Raw genomic sequence first — 24,965 nt, 5'->3', positions numbered from 1 at the left:
ACCTGGCACACATAGGGTGACCAGATCACAGCAGTAAAATAGGACCCATCCCCTCCCATCTCGGCCCCACCATCACACCCCTCTTCACCCCCTAGTCCCCTGCTGACTTGCTGTGTTTTTCCTAGTCAGTCCCCCACCCACCACTCGCCTCCTTTCACTTTCTCCCTCCCCTGCCAGAAACCCCCATGCCTGCCCCTAGAACCCCTGCTGGCTCACTGCTTGCCTATTTGCCCACTTGCCGCTTGCCCACCCGCTTGCCCCTGACTCACCGCTGCACCGCACCCCCTCCACTGAGTATATAGCCTCATTCAGAGACCTGGGGGTCACTATATTACTGCACACAGCAGTCAATGCAGTTGTAGATAAATCTCTGCATTATGCATTTGTGTATAACTTTTACACGACTTTGTATTGAACCTTGGTAATATGTTATAACGGGCCCTTACGGTAGTATATAAGGTAAAAGAAAAATGTCCTTTTGCTAGAAGTAGAATAAGATCTTTCCTCCACTTTGTAATCAATGGCCCAATTGAATGAATGATGTGTGAATGAGGAAGGTGTGGAAGGCAGGCACCTCCAGACAGCTGCAACCCTTGGAGAGGGGCTGGGAGCCAGACCAAGGAGCTTTGCCCAGGGCTGAGTGGGAAGGAATTTGGGTGCTGGGTGCAGGCTCCAGGCTGGGGCACAGGGTGGGGTGCAGGAAGGGTGGAGGGGTGCAGGCTCTGGGAGGGAGTGTGGAGGGGTGGGTGCAGGCTTTGGGACAGAGTTTGGGGGCTGGAAGGGGGTGCTGGGGGGAAGGGACTGCCATGTGGCTTTCTTCCTCCCCTGATGCCCCTCACCATAGCCTCAGTGGGGGATGGAGCTGCCCCTTCCCCAGTGTTTGCAGGAGTGGTGGCTGGGGGGAAACCCAGTCAAACTCTGGTTTTACTCTTTTGCTGATGGGTCACTTAAACCCCTTACAAACTCCTTCCCGCCTCTCTCACGCTTCTTTTCTACTGGGCTTGTTTGATCTTTTTGGTGGAGCCAGATGAAAACCACAAACTCCTGTGAGAGCAACAGGCTGGAAGACTAGACTGAACCCACCACCCAGCCTAGTCCATCCCAGAGCCCAGGACTGAGGGCAAATGTCCCCTCACCCCCAGGCCACCTGCTTCCACTCCTGGCCTTTCCCATTGCTGCCAGTGATTCTGTGTGGCTGCATCAGGTGGGATTTCAGGCGGACCCCCCCCAACCTCCTGCTAAATTCACCCCTGTTTTGCGACCACTCTGCACCAAGAGCACCTTCCTTCCCTGCCCTAGAGCTGCTGGATGGCTAGAAAGCTGAGCTGGGCATTTGATTGATCTAGAATATTATCATGCCCCTCCTCAAAAAAAACTTAATATCCACAGAGCTTTGGTGGGGGGCTATTCGCTCCCCCCCAAAAGCTGGTCTATTTTATTGTTGCAGGGCAAATGAAGGAGCCATAGTTTAATGGAAATATTCAGCTCCTACAGCAGTCTTGCAGCAGGGAAAGCAGAGTTGATGGGAAGGGAACTGGTTTGGATAGAAGCCCTAGTCCCCTTCCTTCGCAAAATAATCTGGAGAGGGAATCAGACCACACTGTGCCTCAGTTTCCCCTTCTGCGGTGGGGTGGGGGAGGAGATAAAAGTCTCAGCCTGCTGTGCCATGTTGCAGACCTTTTGCATTCTCATCTCTTACTGTATTTGATTTCCTCCTCCAAACCTCCCTCTCTCTCTCTCACCTGGAGTTCACAGCACTAAGTACCAGCCCGGGGCTTTTTTCCTGGGTTACATTACATGATCCCAACTTTAATTTTGAAACAGACACAGACAGGCACAAACTCACCCTCAAACAGCAACACCAGAAAACCAACCCAATATTACAAAACCTAAGGGGAATGACAGGGTCAAACACTCACCGTTGGAAGCCCCAGCAGCTGCTCAAGTAGGTGAGGTCAACTGTAGAGATTCCTGTCTCCCACCGGACCAGAAGCTCCCTTGGCGTCTCCTCCAGGTGAGTGCTGCGGGTGGAGGAGAGGGGAAGGAAGGCTGTAAAACACGTGTGCCTTCTCCCCCCTCCCCCTTCCCCCTCCTGACTTGCAACACCCACACAGCTGCCTCTGCTCAGCCCTGTGCTGGCCAGCGTCTCTCATTGCCTAGCAACAATAGCTGCTGCTTCCGGGAGACGCAGAACTTTGCTTCTGGGAGACAGCAAGCACGGGGCCCCTTCAGGCACGGGGCCTGATTCGGGGTAATCAGGCAAATCTGCCTAAAGCTAGCCCTGCTCTCAGCTATTAACAGGTCTGCTGAGACACTGATGTTTCCTTTTCACATTTGTAGTCTTTTGGGTTTAGCCCAGGTGTGAACCATTTCTTTCATTACTACCCTACTTATTTCTATCTTTTTCACAGACAGGGCTCAGGGAGTACAGTTGGAAGATGGTTCCAGACTCTGAAAGTCAAGGAGATAAATGGAAAACACTAATTTATACAAGCGCATTTTACAAAATATAATGGAAGGAGTTAACCACCTCACTTGCTCCAACTTACCTCCCATATATACCATTGCATCCAACAACAACAGATAAGCATGTTAGCTAGATACGCACATATTGGGAACCATTACCAAGTGTGTGGTACTAGTTTACCACAAGAGGTGTGATCTTCTGCCCAGCAAAAGAAGGGACACAGACACCAGACCAACCATTGTGGAACATTAGAGGACAGAAGATTTTGTTAGTTGCTCCCACCACACTCACAAAGAGAGGACTTGCACAAACCCTTGTCCCGTCACGATTTGAACTCTGACCAGAAGGATCTGTATCACTGTGCGGTCTGGAATATGGAGAAGGCAATATTTCTAAGCATAATCAAGGGATACGAACAGGTGTGCTGAAACAATTTTAATGTGTGTGCTGAGGATGGAAACTATGGAAACCATGTATTTATTTGTTATTTCTACTTGAAACCAGGAGGTGTGGCAGCACTCCCAGCACCCTTAGTTCCAGCACCACTGGATTCGAATCTCCATGTTTTTTTCTGAATTGTGTTGACCTGATTGCCATCCTCAAGCTGTGGCCCCATCCTTCCTTCTCCTTTGAATAATCACAACAGAAAAGAATAGAGACCATTCTGAGGTATATATATATCCACAATTCCAACACATCCAATGCCCTCTTGCTCTTTTGCTTAAAAGGGGACACAGCATAATACCCCATATGTCTAATTCAGTCCATATTGTTGCCAGTCCCTTAAAAATTATATAATTCAAATAGTGTAACAAAGAATCCATTATGTTTTAAATGCAGGAAAGGACTGAAGACTGTGAATGTTGCTTAGGGGAAAAAAAAGAAAGAAACTAATTGGTTTTTATCTCCCAAATAGAAAACACAAGGTATTGAATTACTTCGGGCTCTCTGGTTGGTAGCAATCTAATGCAAATATGATATTGCTTTTAGCCTTCAGTGCCACTTGACCATTAGCTAGACTAATCAAACAGTGTGATCCAGCTTTGCTTAGGAGGCAGGGAATAAAGAGAAGGTATGGGGAGGTATGAAACTGAATTATCCCTTGGACAAGACAAATAATGAAAGTCTGTATTGCTCTGAGAGATTTTTAGAACCAAGCCACAAAGATGTAGTATGAACAAGCCTGCCACATGTCTTATCTTTATTAATTTTCTTGCCAATAAATCTTGGCAACCAGAAAGCTAATTTAAAGAGTTTTCTAGTTTTAAAAACGGTATAGAATCATAAAGGGAATTCTGAAACCTTTCTGAATTTGTGTGTGTGTAAATATTGTTTTTTTTCTTTAGTATTTAATTATGATAGTCTAATAGCCTTTGCAAGGATTTCTCCTTTATTGTTATTTTTACATTGTGTTGCAGCTGGGACCCCCCAACAAAATTCTATATCTGTCTATGTTCTTCCACTGTTGAGTGTTGTATATTGAAAGGTCATCCACTTGGATTTCAATAACAAGAAACATTTATTAAACAAAGAAAACAATAGTGTAGATTAATAACAAAGAAAAAAATTCGCAGGAGTGATGCTTAACAAAATCAGCACACTTCACAAGCAGTAACTTCTCAAACTGCTATTCTTCACAGCTCTATTTACAGTCTACTAAGGTGCTAATTCAGCAGTCCCCCTAAGTATGTGCTAAGCTTAAATGACACACTTAGCTCTAAATTTGTACCTATATGCTTTGCTGAATGTGGATACATTTGAATCACACATATATCATGGGACTGATTGAAAAATTGTGACAATTTTTATGAAAAAATCAGTCATTTTTATTAAATTCAAAACATAATATTTTTCATTGTGATTTGGAAATTTGAACAAAAATATTAAACCAGCTCTATAGCAAACCAAGGAATGATATGAACTATCTGTGAAACTTTTTGCAAAGTTTAATCATTTTTTCCCCTTGAAATTCAAAAGTTTGGTGAAAAATCTTCATTAATTGAAATCTGAAAAATTTTGACCGGATGTAGCTTACATTTAAAATACCATATTCTAAACCATTTGCTAAACTGGGGCTTCTGGGCCCAATTTTGCAATGTGGTGAGCACCTTCTACAAAACACTAAGGTCTTTCAGATCCCAAGCATCAAACCACTTTATCATAGTAATGAATTAAGCTTTACAGCATCTCCCCTAGGTAAATATTATTCTGTATCTGTAAATTGATCCATTAAGTCAGATAAGATAAGTAATTTATCTGAGGTCAGACAAACAGTGTGTGGCAGAGCAAGGAAATAACCCATTGCAGTTCTGTGTTTAATTATTAAATAATGTGTCCTTTTGGTAACATTTTTGGCTTCTATTTATCCTAGGTGCTAAGCAATGTTTTCTTTGACATTTAATCATTATACTCCATGTAAGCTTCTGCATATCATATCTAGATACTTCCAAAGGGACAGCAATGGTCTCCTATAACATGATTGTGATGTACATTGATACAAATGATATAGGGTGAAATTCAAAAATTAAGATGGGTGAATACATGTGCAACACACACACTAAAGCAATACCTTTTTTTAACCTTTGAAGGATAATTATTTTATAAAGAGAAGACACATTTCTCCTTTAATCTTGTGACAGCATGCACCAATAGCAACCAAAAACAATATTCTGGGTAATGGTTTTCCTCTAACACTGGTAAAAATTAGGAATAGTTCTACTGAAGTCAGAAGAATTACATCAGTGTAAAACTTGCATGAAAGGAGAGATAAGCCCAGAGTAAATAGGCTCTGGCTTACGAGGAAAAGCATTACTTTCATTTAAATCCTATAATGAGCAAGTGGCTAACTGAATCAAATATGGCAATGTACGAGTACTAATATTATCTGAAGCCTTCACATGTCATTCTGTTTCTCTGTGTCATTCTCTCTTACATTTTATCAACTCTTTACATTGAAATGTGGTCCTGATTTTGTGCTCCAGCTGTGCTTATTTTAATCTTATTATTTAATCTTCAAACCTTCAGTAGATTCTAGACCTGCACTATGTGTAGTCATTTACACCTGTGCAAACTAAGCACCAAGTAGAGTAAAACATTATCAGATCAGAATGGAAATACTTTACTCTCACTTTGCATGCATGTAAATCACCATGTAAAGTGCAAGGCAGTAGAACAGGAATCGGCAACGTTCGGTATGCTGCCCAACAAGGTAAGCCCCCTGGCAGGCTGGGCTGATTTGTTTACTTGCTGTGTCCACGAGTTCGGCCAATCGTGGGTCCTACTGGCTGCAGTTCGCCATTATAGTCCAATGGGAGCTGCAGGAAGCTGCGGCCAACACATCCCTCAGCCTGCGCTGCTTCCTGCAGCCCCTATTGGCCTGGAGTGGTGAACCACAGCCAGTGGGAGCCGCGATCGGCTGAACCTGCTGATGTGGCAGGTAAACAAACCGGCCTGGCCCACCAGGGGACTTACCCTGGTGGGCCGCGGGCCAAAGATTGCCAATCCCTGCAGTATACAATCAGGTTCCTTAACTCTAACCCCTTATTAAAAGGTTCACGTAGAGCTCTGTCACCTTCACCCTCATTTTGGAGATGAAGGAATTGAAGCTGAGGTGTCTCTACTCCCCAGTATCTGCCAGAAGCTAGATCATTCTCTTGTGGCTGTGGGCTAAGCATAATTTAGAGAAGCCCGAGGCTGATCTAAATTATTCCATGCTTTAGACAAGCATAATTGTTTAAATACTCTTCTTCAATCTGGCATGATTTACCAATAATGACAGCTATTTCATACACCTCTACCCCGGTATAATGCCAGCTGATATAACACAAATTCAGATATAATGCGGTAAAGCAGTGGTCCGGGGGGGGGGCTGTGTGCTCCGGTGGATCAAATCAATTCGATATAACTTGGATTATCCTATAACACGGTAAGACTTTTTGGCTCCCGAGGACAGCGTTATATCGAGGTAGAGGTGTATTAAAATTGATGTTACCAAGAGGTAACATTATCTCCCCAGTATTCTAAAGCCATCAGGGTAGAAGCTACCCAATTCAAGAGCCAATTAATTCCCTGGGACCATATGTAAGCAGAGTCAGGATGAGCTCTACCCTGGCATCTGGTGGTGAATTATGGTGAGTGTGGAAAAGAATTTCATAGGCTGATTGTGTTTGCATAGGCACACCCACCCCGCCTAGCATAGCCCATGGCAGCCTAAAATAGTTACTTTCACAGCTGTGGGATCCCCAATTTCTTTGTTATTGTGGCAGGAGGAATAAAGTGTTGTCACCCTGATTAAGTAAATGAGGAGCTATGAAACTTTTATAATAAAGGGTTTCACCATCAACTAAATAGCACTTGCTAGACAAGGGACATGGGTTCCAAAACCCAGTGAATTGAGAGAGGCTGGGGACAGGTATCTGTACCTGGTGGTGGGGGCTCTTTGTGTGAGCCAGAAGCACCAATTGCACCTACTTCTCTCTCTCCTGTTGAATATCAGAGCTGATTTCTGATTCCCTTAAGGATCCAGGTACAGGTTACTGAGCTGAATTCACTTTGGGCTGATGGTGCACCAGCACCGGGGCTCCCCTACTATATGCTGAAATCACTAAGAGCTGAAATCACTGAAGAGCTAAAATTACTGAGCTGAGTGCACAGAGTAATGTGCAAACTAGTGGGGGAGCCTGAAGCTATACTGCGGAGCAGAGCAGCTGGCAGAGTGGAGTGGAGCAGTTTGTGGGGACATGGAGCGAGTGGAGCTCAGCAGTTGGTAGGGATGGCTGGAGTGGATCACAGAATGGCTGGTGGAACAGAGCAGCTGGCAGAGCGGAGCAGTTGTGGGATGGTTGGAGCAGCCCATGGAGCGAGTGGAACTGAGCAGTTTGCGGAGATGACTGGAGTGAATCATGGGATGGCTGGTGGAGCAGAGCAGCTGGCGGAGTGGAGCAGTTTGTGAGGACAGCTGGAGGAGCAGAGTGGAGTGGCTGGTAGAGCGGAGCAGTTCGTGGAGAAGGCGGAAGCAGAACTCCACGGAAAGGCAGGGCAGTTGGCCACGGACCATGTAAGGTGCCCCTCTCTACCCAGGCTGATGGGGGGGAAAAACCTCTGCAGATAAACTCTCGAACTCTGGGGCTGCACTGACCCGGGACAGAGACTTTTGGGTTGTGGGACTTTTGGGACTGTGGGTGATCTTTGGGTTGCTGGACTCTAGAGACATTTGGGGTATTGGACTTTGGAGTCTTGGGGTGATTTTGGGGCTGCTGGACTCATGAGCCCAGGGAAAAGGACCCGGCCCAATTTCCTGTGGTGGGTCTTTGCTCATGGTTTGGTCTATGAACTCTAGTTGAGGTAAAAGCAGCAAAGAATCCTGTGGCACCTTATAGACTAACAGACGTTTTGGAGCATGAGGTTTCGTGGGTGAATACTCACTTCATCAGATTCATCAGAACACCTCTAGTTGAGGTGTTTTCCCAATTTAATGCTTATTGTTTATCTCATGTTATTAAACATCTTCTGCTACACCGAGACTCTGTGCTTGCGAGAGGGGAAGTATTGCCTCTTCGAGACGCCCAGGGTTGTGTGTAAGATTTTCCCAGGTCACTGGGTGGGGGCTCGAGCTGGTTTTGCATTACATTGTAAGGAAGGGACCCCTGTGTATTGAATCTGGCCCTTGCTGTTATCAATTTGGCCTGGCAGAAGGGTTAAACATATATAATGCTGTTGGCAACTTCTTGAGGCCATATTCCTGGTAGTAAATGGATTTATAGGAAAGAATGGAAAGAAGTATCATGCAATAGCCATTTGCATCTAGAAGCATGTAGAGTAAGTAGGGAAGGAAGTTGATAGAATGAGCTTCACTCCTATACTGAGAAAGTATTTCCTTTCTCTTTTCCTGAAAAGGGCAAAATTAATTTTCCAAGTGTCTTGTAGGGGAAAAAACTAGAACTCCTCACAAGGCATGTGTGATAAAGATAGACTGGGCATAAATCAAGAATAAACTTTTTAAAACGTACACAAACTCTTTCCATTTACAATCACATCAGAGCTGTTTTATCTATGAGGCCATAAACTGTACTGTATTGTGTGTCATCAATAATGATTGTTCAGTCCTCTAACTGCTGCTGGCTGCTCGTCAAACAGTGGAAGTTGTGCTGATGCTAAGGTATCTCTCACACCTCACATGCACATTAAGTCAGCTCTCTTTCATTTTGCTACTGATTGACTAAAGACACTCTAAACAATTTCCCATAAAAATGTTAAATTGATTGATCAAAGCCCAGCAATGTCTTTCACCACTAATTCACTCCAACTAATTCCATTTGATGAGCAAGGCAATGAATCAACCTTAACTTATTTTCAGCAAAGCCTTTTCTTGTATCCACTACCATTACCAATCGACTGATTTCTCCTCTGTTGTACATCACACATATTTTCTCTGAAGCTTGCTAGATGTTAGAAACTTAGGAACAGAAGCAATTGCATCCTCTACTTTACCTCTCTTCTGTCTATTCAGGACCTTCAAGAAGACAACATAGTTTTAAAACATTTTATTTATGAATTTTAGCATCTTTAGCATGCTTAGTATATCTTTAGCATACACTAAGAGACCTAATGACATGAAGCAGAATACCAATCAGCATACAATACCTAGCTGACTTTCATTGTTGGTAATGGTTAGGATCCTTATCCCTCATTCTCATTTACACTCAGATCTGTTTACACCACTCTAGCAGTGCAAACAGCCCTTAAGGTGGGCAGAAATTTACGACCCATTTACACTTCCAGAGCAGCCATGTTAAGCAGTCTTAGTGTAAATGAAAATGACTTCACCATACACAAAGCAGTATGGCCCTTTTTCTGGCTTGTTAGAGAAGGCATGTTGCCCCTTTTAGGGAGATAGAGGCAGAGAGTTACCTGCTATGTGGCAAGTTTTTTTTTTGTTGTAAAATTGCCACCTTTAAGTCTGTCACTGAGTGTTTAGACTCAAAAACAGACTCCAAAAAGAGACTGCTGGATTTGAATTAATATGAAAATTAGATAACAATTAACTTAGGTTTGAACAGAGACTGGGAATGGTTTGGCCATTATACTAATTGAATCTATTTCCCGATCTTAAGTATCCTCACACGTTCTATGGGTCATCTTGATTATCACTTCAAAAGTGGGCTTTTTTTGCCTGCTGATGATAGCTCATCTCAATTGATTGGCCTCTTACAGTTGGTATGGCTACTTCCAGCTTTTCAAGTTCTCTGTATGTATAAATATCTTCTTGCTGTATGTTCCAGTCTATGCATCCGATGAAGTGGGCTGTAGCCCACGAAAGCTTATACTCAGATAAATGTGTTAGTCTCTAAGGTGCCACAAGTACTCCTGTTATTTTTGTGGAAACAGACTAACACAGCTGCTACTGTGAAACCTGTCATTAATTAAGAGAGTCTCTCAGAATCGAACACATGTCCCAGACCTTGTGATTATGACTGTGCCTGGGAACCCCTCTCTTATACCCTTCCCCTGTGAGCTTTACTGGAATTCATGGGGTCCCTTAGGAGAACATTTCTACATGACGCTGTCCAAAAAGAAACATCAGCAAACAAAGTATCATATCACCCTCCCTGACCAATGGACCAGCCCCTAGTATGGCACACTTCCTTAGTACCACATGACATACCAGAGAAGGAAGAACCACAGACCTTCTTCATTCAGGTGCTCTTCCTCTTCATATGAGATGCCATCCTATGCCAATGACTTTAGGACTTTTCAGGATTTCATGAAGCACAAAGTAGATTCCATAAATATTTTGCTAGAAGAGATCCAGGAGTCCCTGTACTCTGGTGGATATTTTGAACATCATCCTCCTGTTAAAGATTTTCCTTCCAATTAATGAGGCACTGCTATCACCCACTCACACTCTGTGGCAAACACCTGACACAGTTCTGCCCATCTGTAAGTGGAAAGAAAAACAAATATTATATTCCACCAATGTGAATGGTGCACCACTTCTAACATCCCATCCCTAATTCCTGAGTGGTAAACACAGCTCACAAAAGGAACTATCTGGCTCACTCTAGACCTTCTTCTCGGGATAAAAAGTCAAAACAACTGGACTTACTAGGCAGAGAGGTCTACTCAACATCTGATCTTCAGTTTCAAATTGCCAACCATCAGGCCTTGATGTGGAAATATGATTTCAACAACTTTTAAAAAATTCACATATTTTATTGAACACCAGCCACAGGACCAGAAAGATCAATTTCAGTCCCTTACATCAGAAAGCCAGTTAGTCACGAAAACCTCACTGCAGGCCACTCTGGATGCTGCTCAGATAGCCTGTAAATCTATGACCATGGCTGTAGTTATGAGAAGAACATCTTGGTTTCAGTCTTCCGGCCTCCCTAGAAAGGAAGAATGAATGTCTCACCAAAGAATGGCTCAGGGTCCAAGATCTTCAATGAGCACACGAAATCCTCTCTCCCTTCCCCACTCTCCTGGGAAATGCTGCAGTCTTTGGGAATGTATGTCTCTACGCCAAAAAGGGATTTTAGCAGTGATCTAAGCCATTTCAATAACATCCCATCTTCCCCAAGACCTTGGAGCCCTTCAGGAGGAGACCTAAACCCCAAAAGAGAGGTGCACCCTCCTTTAAAACCAAGAAGTCTGCACTTCCCTGTGATGGATTCCCCCCAGGGTGTCACCTGGAACTTGGATATCACTGAGCCTTCTGACCCACCAGCCTGGGCTCCCTCTCAGACTGTGCTGCTGTGACAAGCTGCAGACATACTCCCAGTCTTACACTTCCAGCAGCGTACACCCAGGTATGGACGCACCCAGTTGCAATTACATAAAGGATCTCTGACCAGCCACTGCATGTGAACCAACAGTAGAGAGGATGCAGCCAAAATAACCACCACTTTTCCAGCCTAGGACCCCTGAGCTGTACTGTCATGCCATGGCCCAAACCCCAACCAATACGAAATTATTGTCCAGTTCACCTCCCCCTCAATGTGGAGAGGAATATGCAAAAGCTTCTGCCCCTTGAGCTGCAGTTTCTCATGCACTTCACTCTGGTTTAGATAAAGCAAAAACAAGTTTATTACCTACAAAAGATAGATTTTAAGTGATTTACATAGCAAATAAACAAAAATGCAAACTTGGTCTAAGATACTAGAAAGATAGGGTATGAATTAGAAAATTCTCACCCTGGCTGATTATACAAGCAGGGTGCAGGTTCTTAAGGGAGATGCTGCACTTGTGTCCAGCACTTCACTCAGTTCAGTCTTTGTTCCTCAGGTGTTTCCAGGACTCTTCTTGTGTAGGGAGTGGAGGACAACCGATGACGCCACTCCCTCCCTCCCTTATATAATGTTAGCATATGGTGGGAACCCTTTGTTTCAAATCTTGGTTCCCGGATTGGTTCACAAAGAAGATTTGTGAAAAAATTCTGACATACTAAAATGGAGTTGAGAGACACGTGGTCTAGTCATGAGCCCTTGCAGTGTTATAGCAGCCATTACTTACAGGCTGGCTAAATCACCCACAGGAAAGTTAAACTATTCCACAGTCCATTGCCTTTGCTGATGGGCCACCAGTCCAGTCTGGCTTCTTCATTGTTGTACCTGAAGGGCTGTTTATGGGTGTTTTCCAGAGTAAGCCCATTTGAAATACAGATCCCTAGTAAATATTCACAACTTCAGAATAAAAAAAAATGATACATGCATACAAATAGAATAATGGTAGAAAATCATAACTTTTCCAATGACATCTTACATGACCTGTTTTGCATAATATGCATCATAATTATGTCATAATCACATAATAATATCCCTATGAAGAATATGGGGTGTAATGTCACACCTTGCCCCTTAGGTTACTGCCAGAGGGTTAGTCACTGATTAATGTGGAGGCAGTATGCTTAATGCTCTCTTTAGGGTTTTCTCTGCAAGTCCAAATGTTACCAAATATTCTAGTGTCTCCCACAGGTATTCTTGCAAAGTTGTGTGTTTCTTTTTCCAGGTTGCCGGAAAACATTCTTTTGTGTAGCATTGATAACATAATGCAGATATCAATATCTTTTATAGTGTTGATGTCTTGGCATTTAGTCACCTATGCCATGAGGCAAGGTGCCTCAATTTCCCCTTCCACACAGCAGACTAGGTTTGTTATGTTCCCCTGCTGTGCCAGGCTCTAAGCCTGTTTACAGATATTAGCTGAGAAGCAGTATCCAATAGGGCTTCCTTGATGCCGCCCCTAGCATGCTTAAAAGCTCTTTTCCACAAATCATGTGTGTTACACCTTTTCAAAGGATTTAACATCAGCACCAAATTCTTTGTCATAACCATTAAATTGTATATTATGAGACTTAACAGTACCAGCAAATCCATGACATGGAGGCATTTCCAAGTATCTTTATCATACCACTCCTTCTATTTAGACAGTTTGATTTGTTCAATATTCATTGTGTTTTTCAACTCCTCCTTGAACCATAGTATGTGTTCAGATACTGGTCTTTCTTCTCCTTTAGTGTATTTTCCAGTGTCCCCTTCAGTAGCGGTTCTCAGTTTATGTATGTCTTTGGGGTTTTGGTGAGGTAAGGATGTGAGGGGATCTTGGAACTCTGTGGAGCTGCATTTGATTGCCAGGGCTATGCCCATGCAATACCCGCCCCCACCTCCTGAGTGCATCTCAGGTGTTTTCAAATATGCCTAAGATCAGAGTATAGAAACAGACTCTCCAAATGTGCCACAGTACCTCAGAAGAGCCTCCCTTACATGGTGGAAGGACCCTCAAAAGGTTTGCTTGGGAACCCCCTTCTTTCAACCTCCACCAACAAAGATTCTGACAAAAAACACTTCTCTGTTGGGATGGGAGCTCACCTACAAGTGAATACTGCCCAGGGTAAGTTGTCTGCAGAAGAGGTCACACTCCATATCACTATCCTGTATGGCATTCTTGCCAACACTTCTACACACTATGCAGGGCCATTCCATCAGTGCAATGCAGGACAACAGGGCAGTAACATATTATATGAGTTGACTGGGCAGAGCGAGATTCTAGTCCTTATGCTCAGAGTCACTAAGGAAATGGTGTATCTCATATCAGATAGAAATCTCAGCAGTCTATGTGCCAGGTCTCCAGAATAGAATCACAGACTACTTCTGGCAAGACCATGAATGAGAACTCATGACAGTCCTCCACAGCATCTGCCAGACTTGCGGTGTACCGGGGGGTAGACCTTTTTGCCACTCTGGTCAATGCAAAATGTCACCTTTTCTGCTCCATCTCTACCTCTAATCCTCAAAATCATACCCACCTCTACCTCTAATCCTCAAAATCATACTCCTACACAGGACAAAACACCTGTAAGGCAAATAACCTTTCCTTCTTTCACAATGCAGGTAACCTTGTATTGAATAGTGCTGGCTGAGACCAAAGAAAAGGGTGAAATCCAACAGTGTTTGTTAAAACAACAGTCACAGAGCTCCAGAAACAGTCATGCAGCAGCTACCTCTGACTCCAGTATGACACATGCACTTCCTGCTTCCTTAGTTTTACTACACTCAAAGACTTCAGCTCCCGTCATGCAATATTGTATCTAGCAAAACCACTCCTTTATAGGTCTTTGCTACTAATCTCTTTCTTGTATATAGTATTTTAGTTTATATATAGTGACAGAGACTGATTCATTCCTTATGTTGAGTTGTAGCTGATTCTGTGACTAACCCTATTAATCAAAGAGTGGATAGCCCAGTTTTCATGGTGAAATATGGGGAAAATGCAAGGATCAGAGTGTGCAGAATTTAGGGATGACTTATTATTCATTAGTTTGAAGAAATGCAACACAGAGAACAAGAGAGAGAGAGAAAGAGAGAGAGAGACGCTTACAGACATTGAAATCAATGTGACTATTAGCAGATTACTGAACTACTCAAAATTAGTAAGAGTGGCTGAATTTTAACATGTTGTTGACCCAAAGATCATTGAAGTCAATGGGAGTCTTTCCTTTGTCTTTGGTGGGATTTGTATCAGGCCTCATAAACGCAAAATATCATAGTGCTTCCAACATATCAGAAATAGTTCAAATTCTCATAAATGGAAATATATTCAATACAATTAGAATAACTTTGAATTAAAACTTGCAGCTAGTTCATGGGCCTCGGAGAATTGGTAAAAAGAGGAAATAAAGGAATTCAGAAACAAAGATACCCAATAAAAGCAGTTCTGCAGATGCCAGAAGATCTTGATATCCATTATTAATGATACAAAACAAAACTGGGAGTAATGGAAGAACTGCATTGTATCTTTCTGGGGGATCAGGAAAGGGTACTTAACCATCCACTAGCTAACAGAAAATCTACAGGGATCAGGCATATAGTTCTTGACTACTTGCTGGTTGCTATAGTTGGCAGTTTCTGAAAATATTGCCTCCAACAGTGTTTATTCTAACAAGTAGCTGTATTCCCTTATGGCCTTCTTCCAGCCATAATTGCCATTTATACTTCCTAAATAATGGAGAAAAACAAATCAGTTCGTAATTCTTGCACCAGTTGGAGAATAAATGAATTTTGATCCAGCAAAAGTTTGTGTTGGAAGCTGTATCAGAAGCAATAGCAGCAGAAACATAGTTTGAATGAAAAGTAGAGCCAGAATAAGTGCAATGAGAGGAAAAATACACCCTGTTTCTTTCTGTTCTTTGAGGTTTGTCTACGTAGGGTACCTCCTCCTACCCACCCTAATTAAAGAAACTGGCATGTTAAATGTTATGCAGATGGATCAACAGCAGGGACTGTGCTGCTTCTCTTCACTAGCCTGATGGTTGTAGCAGTTAACACCAGCAGTAAATATGTAATGCTCTCTACCCTCCACTGGCCTTACTAAGTCTTCAGGGGATTGACTGCTTGTCCCTACACAGTTTGTACTCACTTTCACCTCTACCTGCTCCTGCTGTCTCTATGTAGCTAATCTACTTCTTGTCAGCTATTTCTGATACAGCTTCCTCTTCTTGTGTCTTCTGGCCCCAACATTCTGCCCCCACCAAATTTCAATGTCTATGATGTCTTTCTAACAGCATACCAACAGGTTTATTAAAGCCTAACAAATTACAACCTTTTCCTCCCTTATGAAATATAAGAGAGCTTACTAGGAAAACTAATAATTAAAAATGTCAATATTTAATATATGTTCACACTCCATCAGTGGCACAGATATCCCTTTCAATATTTGATTCTGAGAATGGAAACTGGTTGGATTTCTTTAGGGAAATGTATATGTTTTCTAGCCTAGTGATTCTCAATCTGCAGTCTGGAGACTCAGAGGGGTCCGCAGATTATCTAAGAGGTCCATGAAAGGCTGTCATTACCATAGAACAGTGTTTTTTAACCTGTGGACACCTGGGGATCTGCAGACTATGTCTAAGATTTACAAAGGGGTCCACACATCCATTTGACATTTTTTAGGGGTCCACAAATGAAAAATGATTCAGGACCACTGCTTTAGCCTTATTAATAGTTAAGAAGTAATCTTGTTCCATAACCAATATGGAAGCAAAAATGGAACAAGATTCATATCCCTGCTCTCTCTCTCTCTCTCTCTCTCTCTTTTTTATTAAAACTAATCCACTTCATGTATATAACTAAATATTCTTTGGGCAGAAAGAAAGGAATGGACCCTATAGTCTGGTGGTTAGAGCCTTCCTGTGGGGCAGAAAAGACCTGAGTTCACATTTGGCACAGCAGGGGCTCAAAGCATGGCTAGTTTCAATACGGGTCTTTTTGGCAAAAAATTTAGAAAGGTCTAGTTTTCATTCCAATGCACAATCAAAACAAATTATGAAACCTCAAAAATGTACTGAAATGAAATTCTTGTTTTCTGGCAAACAGTAGTGTTTGGAATCTTGCAAGATCAGACCTCAAACTGAGAGTTTCTTGGCACTAGTGCCTAACCTTTCAAAGCACGTTTTGAAAACACAACAGATAATAGAAGAAATAATAATATATCGTTTGCTATCAAAATTAAGTTATCTTGAATACCGCTAACGTCCACCATTTTTCTTTCTGTTACAGGAAGTAAAAAAGGAACAACTCAGAAGAGCCCAATACTTTATACAAAATTAAGGAAAGAGAGAAATACTTCATATTTCTCTGAACTTCAGATTTTTCTCCTCTGAGATTTCTTCATCCAATGAAATCCTCAACACTGACTTTTTAGAATTAAACGTTTTACATCTCTAATTCACATGTTTGGCGAAATGATTGCACACTAAGATATTTAAATGTTTATTTTACCATTCACATTGTGTATACTTGAATTCCAACACTCCTGCAACCTATTCTATCCTTATTTAATACCTTATTCAGAGGAAGATTATGAACATGTTCTATTTCATCCTTGGAGATTCTTATAGCTCCCTCATCACCAGAGTGTTTGGGAACCTTCCAGCCATGCCTTAGTGATGTGACTAACATCTATTAGGTTTGGTTCATTCTTTCTCATCCTATCCCCAGTCAGAGAATTGTTTTTGTATTTTGTTATTCTAATGTACATGCTGTTATGAGTTTATATCAGAGAAGAAGACAAGTGTGCTCTGTGCACTTAGAGCAGATGGTGATGAGGTTTGTGATGGTCCTTACTTCCTGAGGGAATTTGTTTTAGAATCTCAGACTTGCCCCTGAGGAAACTTTGTCTCTTGGACAGATGATATTTATCCATATTGCAGAAACTTCCATTGTACCAGAGGTTGTCAACCACAGTTCTCATCTTACAGGCTTGGGTGGTCTTTTAGATATTCTGAGCTCAGGCCAATGAGCATCCTGGAAAGGAGGACTGAAACTTTGAACTTGATTTAATGGTCTGTGGAAAGCTAGTGAAGAGAATGGAGGACAGATATGAAGTGATCGTGGTAGCCTATGTTGCTGAGCAGATTACTTGTACTGTAGTCTGTAATAGTTGGAGTTTCCTCAGAGGTGATGGCTTCATGCCTAGGTGCTGTTTTTAAAACAGAGATATCTTCTGAACTGATAGAAGATCCATTCTATTTTGCTTTTTCTCCCTCTCAAAACCATATTTTGTATATTTCTGATGTTACTGTTTGAACATTTAGGGATAGATTCTGTCACTATGATACCACCCTTAGTTAGCAGCAGTGCATTATTGTGTCACTCTAGCCATGGAGAGAAGGAACTGTAGCTTGGGGATGTAGCTAGTGCTTATCCTGACATGAGTAATTAACATCTAAAGGGAGACCTAATTTCTCGGAGGACAGAATTAGGTTAACAGATCATTAGGCAAAAAACAGAATGTTTCTGCTAAGTAAGATAAGTAAATAGGACTGTAGGCTAAAAGGAACCATTTGCTAACAATGGACAAGATAAGTTATTAATGTAGAGAAAAGTTTAACAGTAAGTTGAGCATGGATAAAGCACGCTGCACAGGGATTGGTTCCAGGAAAGTAACCAGACCAATCCAAAAATATATGATGCAATGTACAGTAAATATAATGCAATGTGTAAATGCATATAAAATAAGAGGTTTCTGTGTAACTCTGGATGTGTGGTATACCCTATATCAGGGATCGGCAACCTTTGGCATGTGGCCCATCAAAGAAATCCACTGGTGCAGCAGGACAGTTTGTTTACTTGCAGAGTCTGCAGGTTCAGTCGATACCAGTTCCCACTGGCCGTGGTTCACTGTTCCAGGCCAATGGGGGCTGCAGAAAGTGGTGGCCAGCACATCCATCGGCCCACGCCGCTTTCTGCAGCCCCCATTGGCCTGCAACAGTGAACCACAGCAAGTGGGAACTGCGATTGGCTGAACCTGCGGGACGCTGCAGGTAAACAAACCATCCCGGCCCACCTGCGGATTTCCCTGACGGGTCGCATGCCAAAGGTTGCCGATCCCTGCCCTATATCCACCCCCTAAATTTGAGTCTGATCAACTCAGCGTAGTTTTGCTGTATGTCTAATAAAGGAACCTAAGTGATGAAATCTGGACTCCAGCTGAGTTTTTTTTGGATGCCAGAGAACTAAATGAAGTGTTCTTCCAGAACTGGGGCAAGATGTTCTTGATAAACCAAGTGGAAAAGGTCTTGGTGGGAATCCCAACAAGGGAAGAATAAATTAATATATCCACCTTTGTATCAGAAACTAGTAATATACTCCTGTCCCATTCATCATTCTCTGCCCCCCTACTTGGGGTTGGGGAGAAGTGGCCATTCCACTGTGAAATCATGCAGCCTGCCCTGCAGCACAGCCTTTAGTGTTACAGTCTGGTAGAATGAAAGACATAAAAGAGTTCTTGTTTTTGCTTTTCAGGAAGATTTTGAAGGCAGAGAATGAGTTTACTATCTATTTCCACAGAAGAAGCAGGATCTTTCAGGAATAGGAGATTGGAAGGAAGTACACATGGATTTGCAATTGATGGAAGGAGACAAAAAAAGCAAAAGGAGGATAAAGTGTAGGTAGATATTAAAGTAGTGATGCAGGCAGTGGAAGAATTGGGTAGAAGATTTGGACAGAAGAGGCAGGAAAGCCATGGAGAAATGTGTGGGAAGTGATAATAATTGTGGGGGAAAAGAATGTTTTTCATAACTGCAAGTTGGCAGGATAGGGAGAGAATGAGGTGAGAGTCACTGAGACTAGAGGAGTTTGCATTAGGCAAGATGAGAGATCATTAAGGCATAAATGTTCATTTTAGCAGAGGAAATTAAGAGTTAGACATACTTTCTGAAAAGAAAAGTTTATACCAATAGGGTTTGCTGACAGCCAGAGTTTGGGAGATAAGATAATAAATAATTTCCTTTATTCTAGACATCCTAATCTATATCTGGGGTGTCTGATTTAAAAACACCAAATAGAAGAAGGGAAGGTAACAGTTTTTGGGGGTTTTTTAGAGACAGAAAGACTTTGGGTACAAAATATTAGATTTTCCCACCCACTGCACATATAAAAGGCTAAGTAATTATCCACAAAGGAAAGGTAATGTGTCTTTATTTCTATTATATAAAAAATAAAATGTGGATTTTTTTTTCAAATCAAAATGTGGTGGAAGGCTCATTGTGATGTAATATAGTTGTTATTGCACTCTGGAAATTTAATTTATGAAAATCTATGAAGTCTCTAATTTAATATCCAAAAGCACTGCTCTGGGACCTCCAGGTCACAGGTACAGACTGGATAGCACTAGCGCTAATATACCTTTCTGTATAGTGGGCTTTGGAAAGGTTTTCATGCTAAAGTTTGCATGAATTTGACAACTGAAACATTTATGATTTAAATCTCATTCTAATATTTTGCTGAAGAACACAATATCCTGTACAACATTTGCTACATATCCCAAGCCTTCTTCCTCATTTTCATCCACAACAAATAATTTGAGGCAGGCCCCAATCAAACCCCCAGATTTAAACCAGCACAAACTCTGAAGCAGTTCCAGATTGAGGGCCAAATACTTTAACTTGGACCCATCTCTATGAATAATATTGTTATTTATATTAGTCTCTTGAGTAAATTAAATTAGTTTCTCTTTTTAAAAATTGCTCACTGTAATATTATTAAGCAGCTTGTCACAATTTCACTCCCTCAAGGCAATTCTTGTGATTGCTTTGATCACTTTTTTAAAGTGAAAAACTTTAAATTTCTTCCTTAATACTGCTTCTAATTCCAAAGATACATTATTACAGACCAAACAGTACAAACCAAGACAGTCATATCTGTGGTACTTTGGTATCATATCTTTTTCTTTGAGTGTCTGTAAAATGGTCCCATTTGATTGTCCCAAAGGCTCTCCAGTCTCCTAAATAACACTGGGCACCGGTTTTCTTTGCAAGCTTTTAAAGGTGTTTATATTCACCACAGGTGTTTCTCCCTACTTTTCTGTCTCTCCATAAGCGTCATAAATGCAGGACTGTCAGTGTTTATTTATTGCTTCAGATTATTTTCCTTAGGACTTTTCACTGCAAACCACATACTTTTAATGCATTATTTTCTTTTGCTTTTTGTTTAATTCTTTCACTACTGTACTGTTTAGGGAAATATTTTTCTATTATCACTAACACTGATTTAGTTGGGAATTGGTTGATTTAGTTGGGAATTGGTCCTGCTTTGAGCAAGAGGTTGGACTAGATGACATCCTGGTCCCTTCCAACCCTGATATTCTATGAACACATTGCAATATTTCCTATATACCAGGGTGACCTTGATGAAATGAATCCATGCTAAGTCTACTAAGAACAGCCAACAGTTTAAACAGTGGTTATTTGCCAATATTTCATCTCATTTTCATTCAATAATTGGTGGTTGTTTCTTTTGCAATACCAAGAGAAATTCTCCTTTGTTTTCAATGAGCAGTTGCTTAATAATTTGATACATTTAATTCTAATGCACATGACTGTGAAGCACATTTGACAATAGACATCACTACCTAAAGATTATTTGACTTTAATAAATGGGAGTCTAAGAATTGAATATTGACCAATAAGACCTACAAGCCTCTTGGAAAAGCCATGATTAACCTGCAAAATGGACTGGTAAAATGGTTTCAACCCACACATTTAGATCTGGATCAAGATTTTGAATTCTCTAGAGCTTGGAGGTCTTTAGATCAGAGCCTTTGCTTCAATCCATTACAAAGTTAAGGATATTTGTAAAACCTGAATACAGATCTATGTCTTGATCTTAATGGCTTAGTAGGTTGTGGTGTTTGGATCTAGAGATATGATACATATATATATATATATGGAAATATACCTATCTCATAGAACTGGATGGAACCCTGAAAGGTCATTGAGTCCAGCCCCCTGCCTTTACTAACAGGACCAAGTACTGATTTTGCCCCAGATCCCTAAGTGGCCCCCTCAAGGATTGAACCCTAGGTTTAACAGTCCAATGCTCAAACCACTGAGCTATCCCTCCCCCCTTAAAAAAGTCCCCAATTTTTGCCCCAGATCCCTAAATGGCCCCCAAAATGATTGAACTCACAAGCCTGGGTCTAGCAGGCCAATGCACAAACCGCTGAGCTACACCTCCCATGGAAGGGTCTGGACCAATTTTTATTAAAAATAAATGCGTTTGAAGTCTACAATGAATTTCTTTTAAGATCAGACAACTTAGCTGGACTTCCTTTAAAACATTATAAATGAGCACAAACCTTTTACATTACATGCTACTGTAGTGAGTTTCTTTTCATGAGAGGCTCTATATTTTAAAATTAATTAGTGCTACTACTGTACATGCTGTTTTGCCTTGCTCTGTTTTCTAAGTTGCACAGGAGAGTGTCTGATATAGTAGTGGAATTACTCAAAACAGCTTCTTATAAGGTTTCCTTCCTAAGTATTGCAGTTACCATCTGTCATAGTATAATTCCCAATTCTGGACCTTAGCGTACAAAATATGGGTACTAGCATGAATTCCCCTAAGCTTAATTACCAGCTTAGATCTGATAGGCTGCCACCAATCAGGACTTAGAGTAGAGCGCCTGATAGACTCTGGTCTCCCCCAAAAACCTTCCCTGGGGGTCCCAAGACCCAAATTCCTTGAGTCTCACAACAAAGGGAAATAAACCATTCCCTTCCCCCTCCCTTCTTCCTCCCAGCTCCTTCCCGCCCTGGGAACACTAGGAGATCGCCTAATTCAACTTCTTGAATCACCACACTGAGAGGAGTGTTACCTTCCCCCTCACCCAGAGGCCGTACAGATTCAAGCTGCGTGAATCTAACACAAAGAGAAAATTTATCCTTCCCTTCTCCCCACCAATTCCCTTGAACCTTAACTAGGAGAAAAAAATCACACAGGTCTTAAAAGCAAAACTTTCAATAAAAAGAAAGAAAAAAGTAAAAGGTTTATCTCTGCACTTAGATGGTAAAAAGTTACAGGGTCTTTCAACTTATAAACAATAGAAAGAAACTTTCTCCAGCAGAAACACAATTTAAGCTACTTCCAGCAAGTGCACATATGCAAATGAAACAAAAAACAAATTAAAAGACTATGACCGCCTTTTCTTACTTACAATTCTGAATAGATAAGAGACTGTAGCAGGGAGATTGGCAGAAACCTGGTTGCACCTCTAGTCCCGTCCAGGACCCAGAGAGAACAAAGCCAAACCCCAAACCCACAAAAAAAGGCTTCCCTCCATGAGATTTGAAAGTATTTTGTCTCCTGATTGGTCCTCTGGTCAGGTGTTTGCAGGTCACTGTTTGTTAACCCTTTATAGGTGAAAGAGACATTAATCCTTAGCTATCTGTTTATGACACCATCACCTTAAAAAGTATGATACAATCACATATATCTTCAGACCTTGCAGGTGCAGAGCACTGTGTCAATGCTCTGAGTTAGGGCTGGTAGAAATTTTTCTGATTGAATGTTTTTCATCAGAAAATGCTGAAACCACAAAATTAAAATGTTCCATGGGAATGCATTGGTTTGTCAATTTTTTTGACAAAAATATTGATACATTTTTTCAATCAAAACCAAATATTTCATCTAATCATTTCAACCTTTATGATGTAATATATCATTACAGAAATGTTTTGACATTATACATGTCATAATGCAATATGTTACAACATTTTATCTGTTATCTCATGTCATGCCATTTTATTATTACATAACATAGAATCTTAGGGCTGGAAGGGACTTCTAAAAGAACTTCTAGTCCAGTCCCCTGCACTCAAGGTAGGACTAGGTAATAAATAGACCTCTGGATTTTCTCCAATTTGTCCATATATTTCCTGAAATGTTACACCCAGAATTGGACAGAATACACCATCTGAGGCAATATCAGAGTGGAGGAGAGCAGAAGAATTAGTTCTCGTGTCTTGTTCACAACACTCCTGTAAATAAATCCAAGAATAATGTTTCCTTTTTTTTTTGCAGCAGTGTTACACTGTTGACTCATTTAACTTGTGATCCACTGTGACCCCCACAACCCTGTCTGCATAACTCCTTCCTAGGCAGTCATTTCTCATGTTAAAAGCAGCAAAGAATCCTTTGGCACCTTATAGACTAACAGACGTTTTGGAGCATGAGCTTTTGTGGGTGAATACTCATGCTCCAAAACATCTATTAGTCTGTAAGGTGCCACAGGATTCTTTGCTGCTTTTACAGATCCAGACTAACATGGCCACTCCTCTGAGACTTGACTTCCCATGTTGTATGTGTGCAACTGATTGCTCCTTCCTAAATGGAGTAGTTTGCATTTGTCCTTACTGAAATTCATCCTATTTTCTCCAGACTACTTATCCAGTTTGTCCAGATTATTTTGAATTTTAATCCTATTCTCCAAAGCACTTGCAACCCCTCCCAGCTTGGTATCATCAGCAAATTTGATAAGTGTACTCTCTATGCTGATATCTAAATCAGGGGTCAGCAACCTCTGGCTTACCCTGGTGGGCCGGGCCAGTTTGTTTACTTGCCGCGTCCGGAGGCTTTGGCCGATTGCTGCTCCCACTGGCTGTGGTTCACCATTCCAGGCCAAGAGGGGCGGCGGGAAGCTGTGGCCAGCACATCCCTCAGCCTCCGCCACTTTCTGGAGCCCTTATTTGCCCAGAGCAGCGAACCATGGCCGGTGGGAACCGCGATCGCTGAACCTGCAAACATGGCAGGTAAACAAACTTACACTTACGCTGGTGAGCCATGTGCCAGAGGTTGTCAACACCTGATCTAAATTATTGGTGAAGATATTAAACAGAACCTGACCTAGACCTGATCCCTGCAGGACCCCACTTGATATGTCCTTCCACCTTGATTGTGAAACACGATGACTGCTCTCAGGGAATCAGATATGCAGCCATCTTATTGTAGCTTCACCTAGATTGTATTTCCCTAGTTTGTTTATGAGAAGGTCAGGTGAGACAGTATCAAAAGCCTTATTAACATTCAGATATACAACATCTACCACTTCCCCCATCCTCAAATCTTGCTACCATGTCAAAGAAAGATGTTAGATTGTTTTGAAATGATTTGTTCTTGACAAATCCATGTTGACTGTTAAATAAGAACAGCCATATTGGATCAGAGCAAAGGTCCATCTAGCCCAGTATCCTATCTTCCAACAATGACCACTGCTAGGTGCCCCAGAAGGAATGAACAGAGCAGGTAATCATCAAGTGATCCATTCCTTGTCACCCATTTATCACCTTATTATTTTATTAACATGATATGATACAATTTAATAGTCAGAATGTTTTATTATATAACAATATATAAAGTATATTCTATTATAATGTAATATAAGATATAATTTGAATCAATAAAGTAAAACAAAACATATTGACCACATTGAACACAACTTTTTCAAAACAAAATATCGTTTCTATTTTTCTGAAATAGAATTTACAAAAATTTCTTTTTCCTGAAACTTCAAAATAGTGATATTTTATCTGATTTAGAAAGAAAAAAATCAAAATTTCAGAATTTCTCTTAGAATGGGTATTTTGTGTCACAGACAACTCTAATGCTATTTCTCATATGTCAAACTATTAAATACTGCTTTTGATTGTAAATTTTTTTTTATTTTT

General features: G+C 41.3%; 1 long non-coding RNA gene across 1 annotated transcript in view; it reads right to left on the bottom strand.

Annotated features, from left to right (window-relative positions):
• Window positions 1–1,937: 1,937 nt before the first annotated feature.
• LOC115646062 overlaps window positions 1,938–24,965 on the bottom strand; it is a 55,822-nt gene continuing 32,794 nt past the window's right edge. Inside the window, exons 2-3 of the long non-coding RNA XR_003998919.1 lie at window positions 10,131–10,403; window positions 1,938–2,021 (exon numbers count right to left, since the gene is read on the bottom strand). This is a non-coding gene — a long non-coding RNA (uncharacterized LOC115646062). The remainder of the gene's footprint in view (window positions 2,022–10,130; window positions 10,404–24,965) is intronic.

The sequence above is a fragment of the Gopherus evgoodei genome, chromosome 1, assembly GCF_007399415.2.
Source record: "Gopherus evgoodei ecotype Sinaloan lineage chromosome 1, rGopEvg1_v1.p, whole genome shotgun sequence".
Lineage (NCBI taxonomy): Eukaryota > Metazoa > Chordata > Testudines > Testudinidae > Gopherus > Gopherus evgoodei.
The sequence above is the reverse complement of the archived record's forward strand: the minus strand, read 5'-3'. Positions and strand labels throughout refer to the sequence as shown.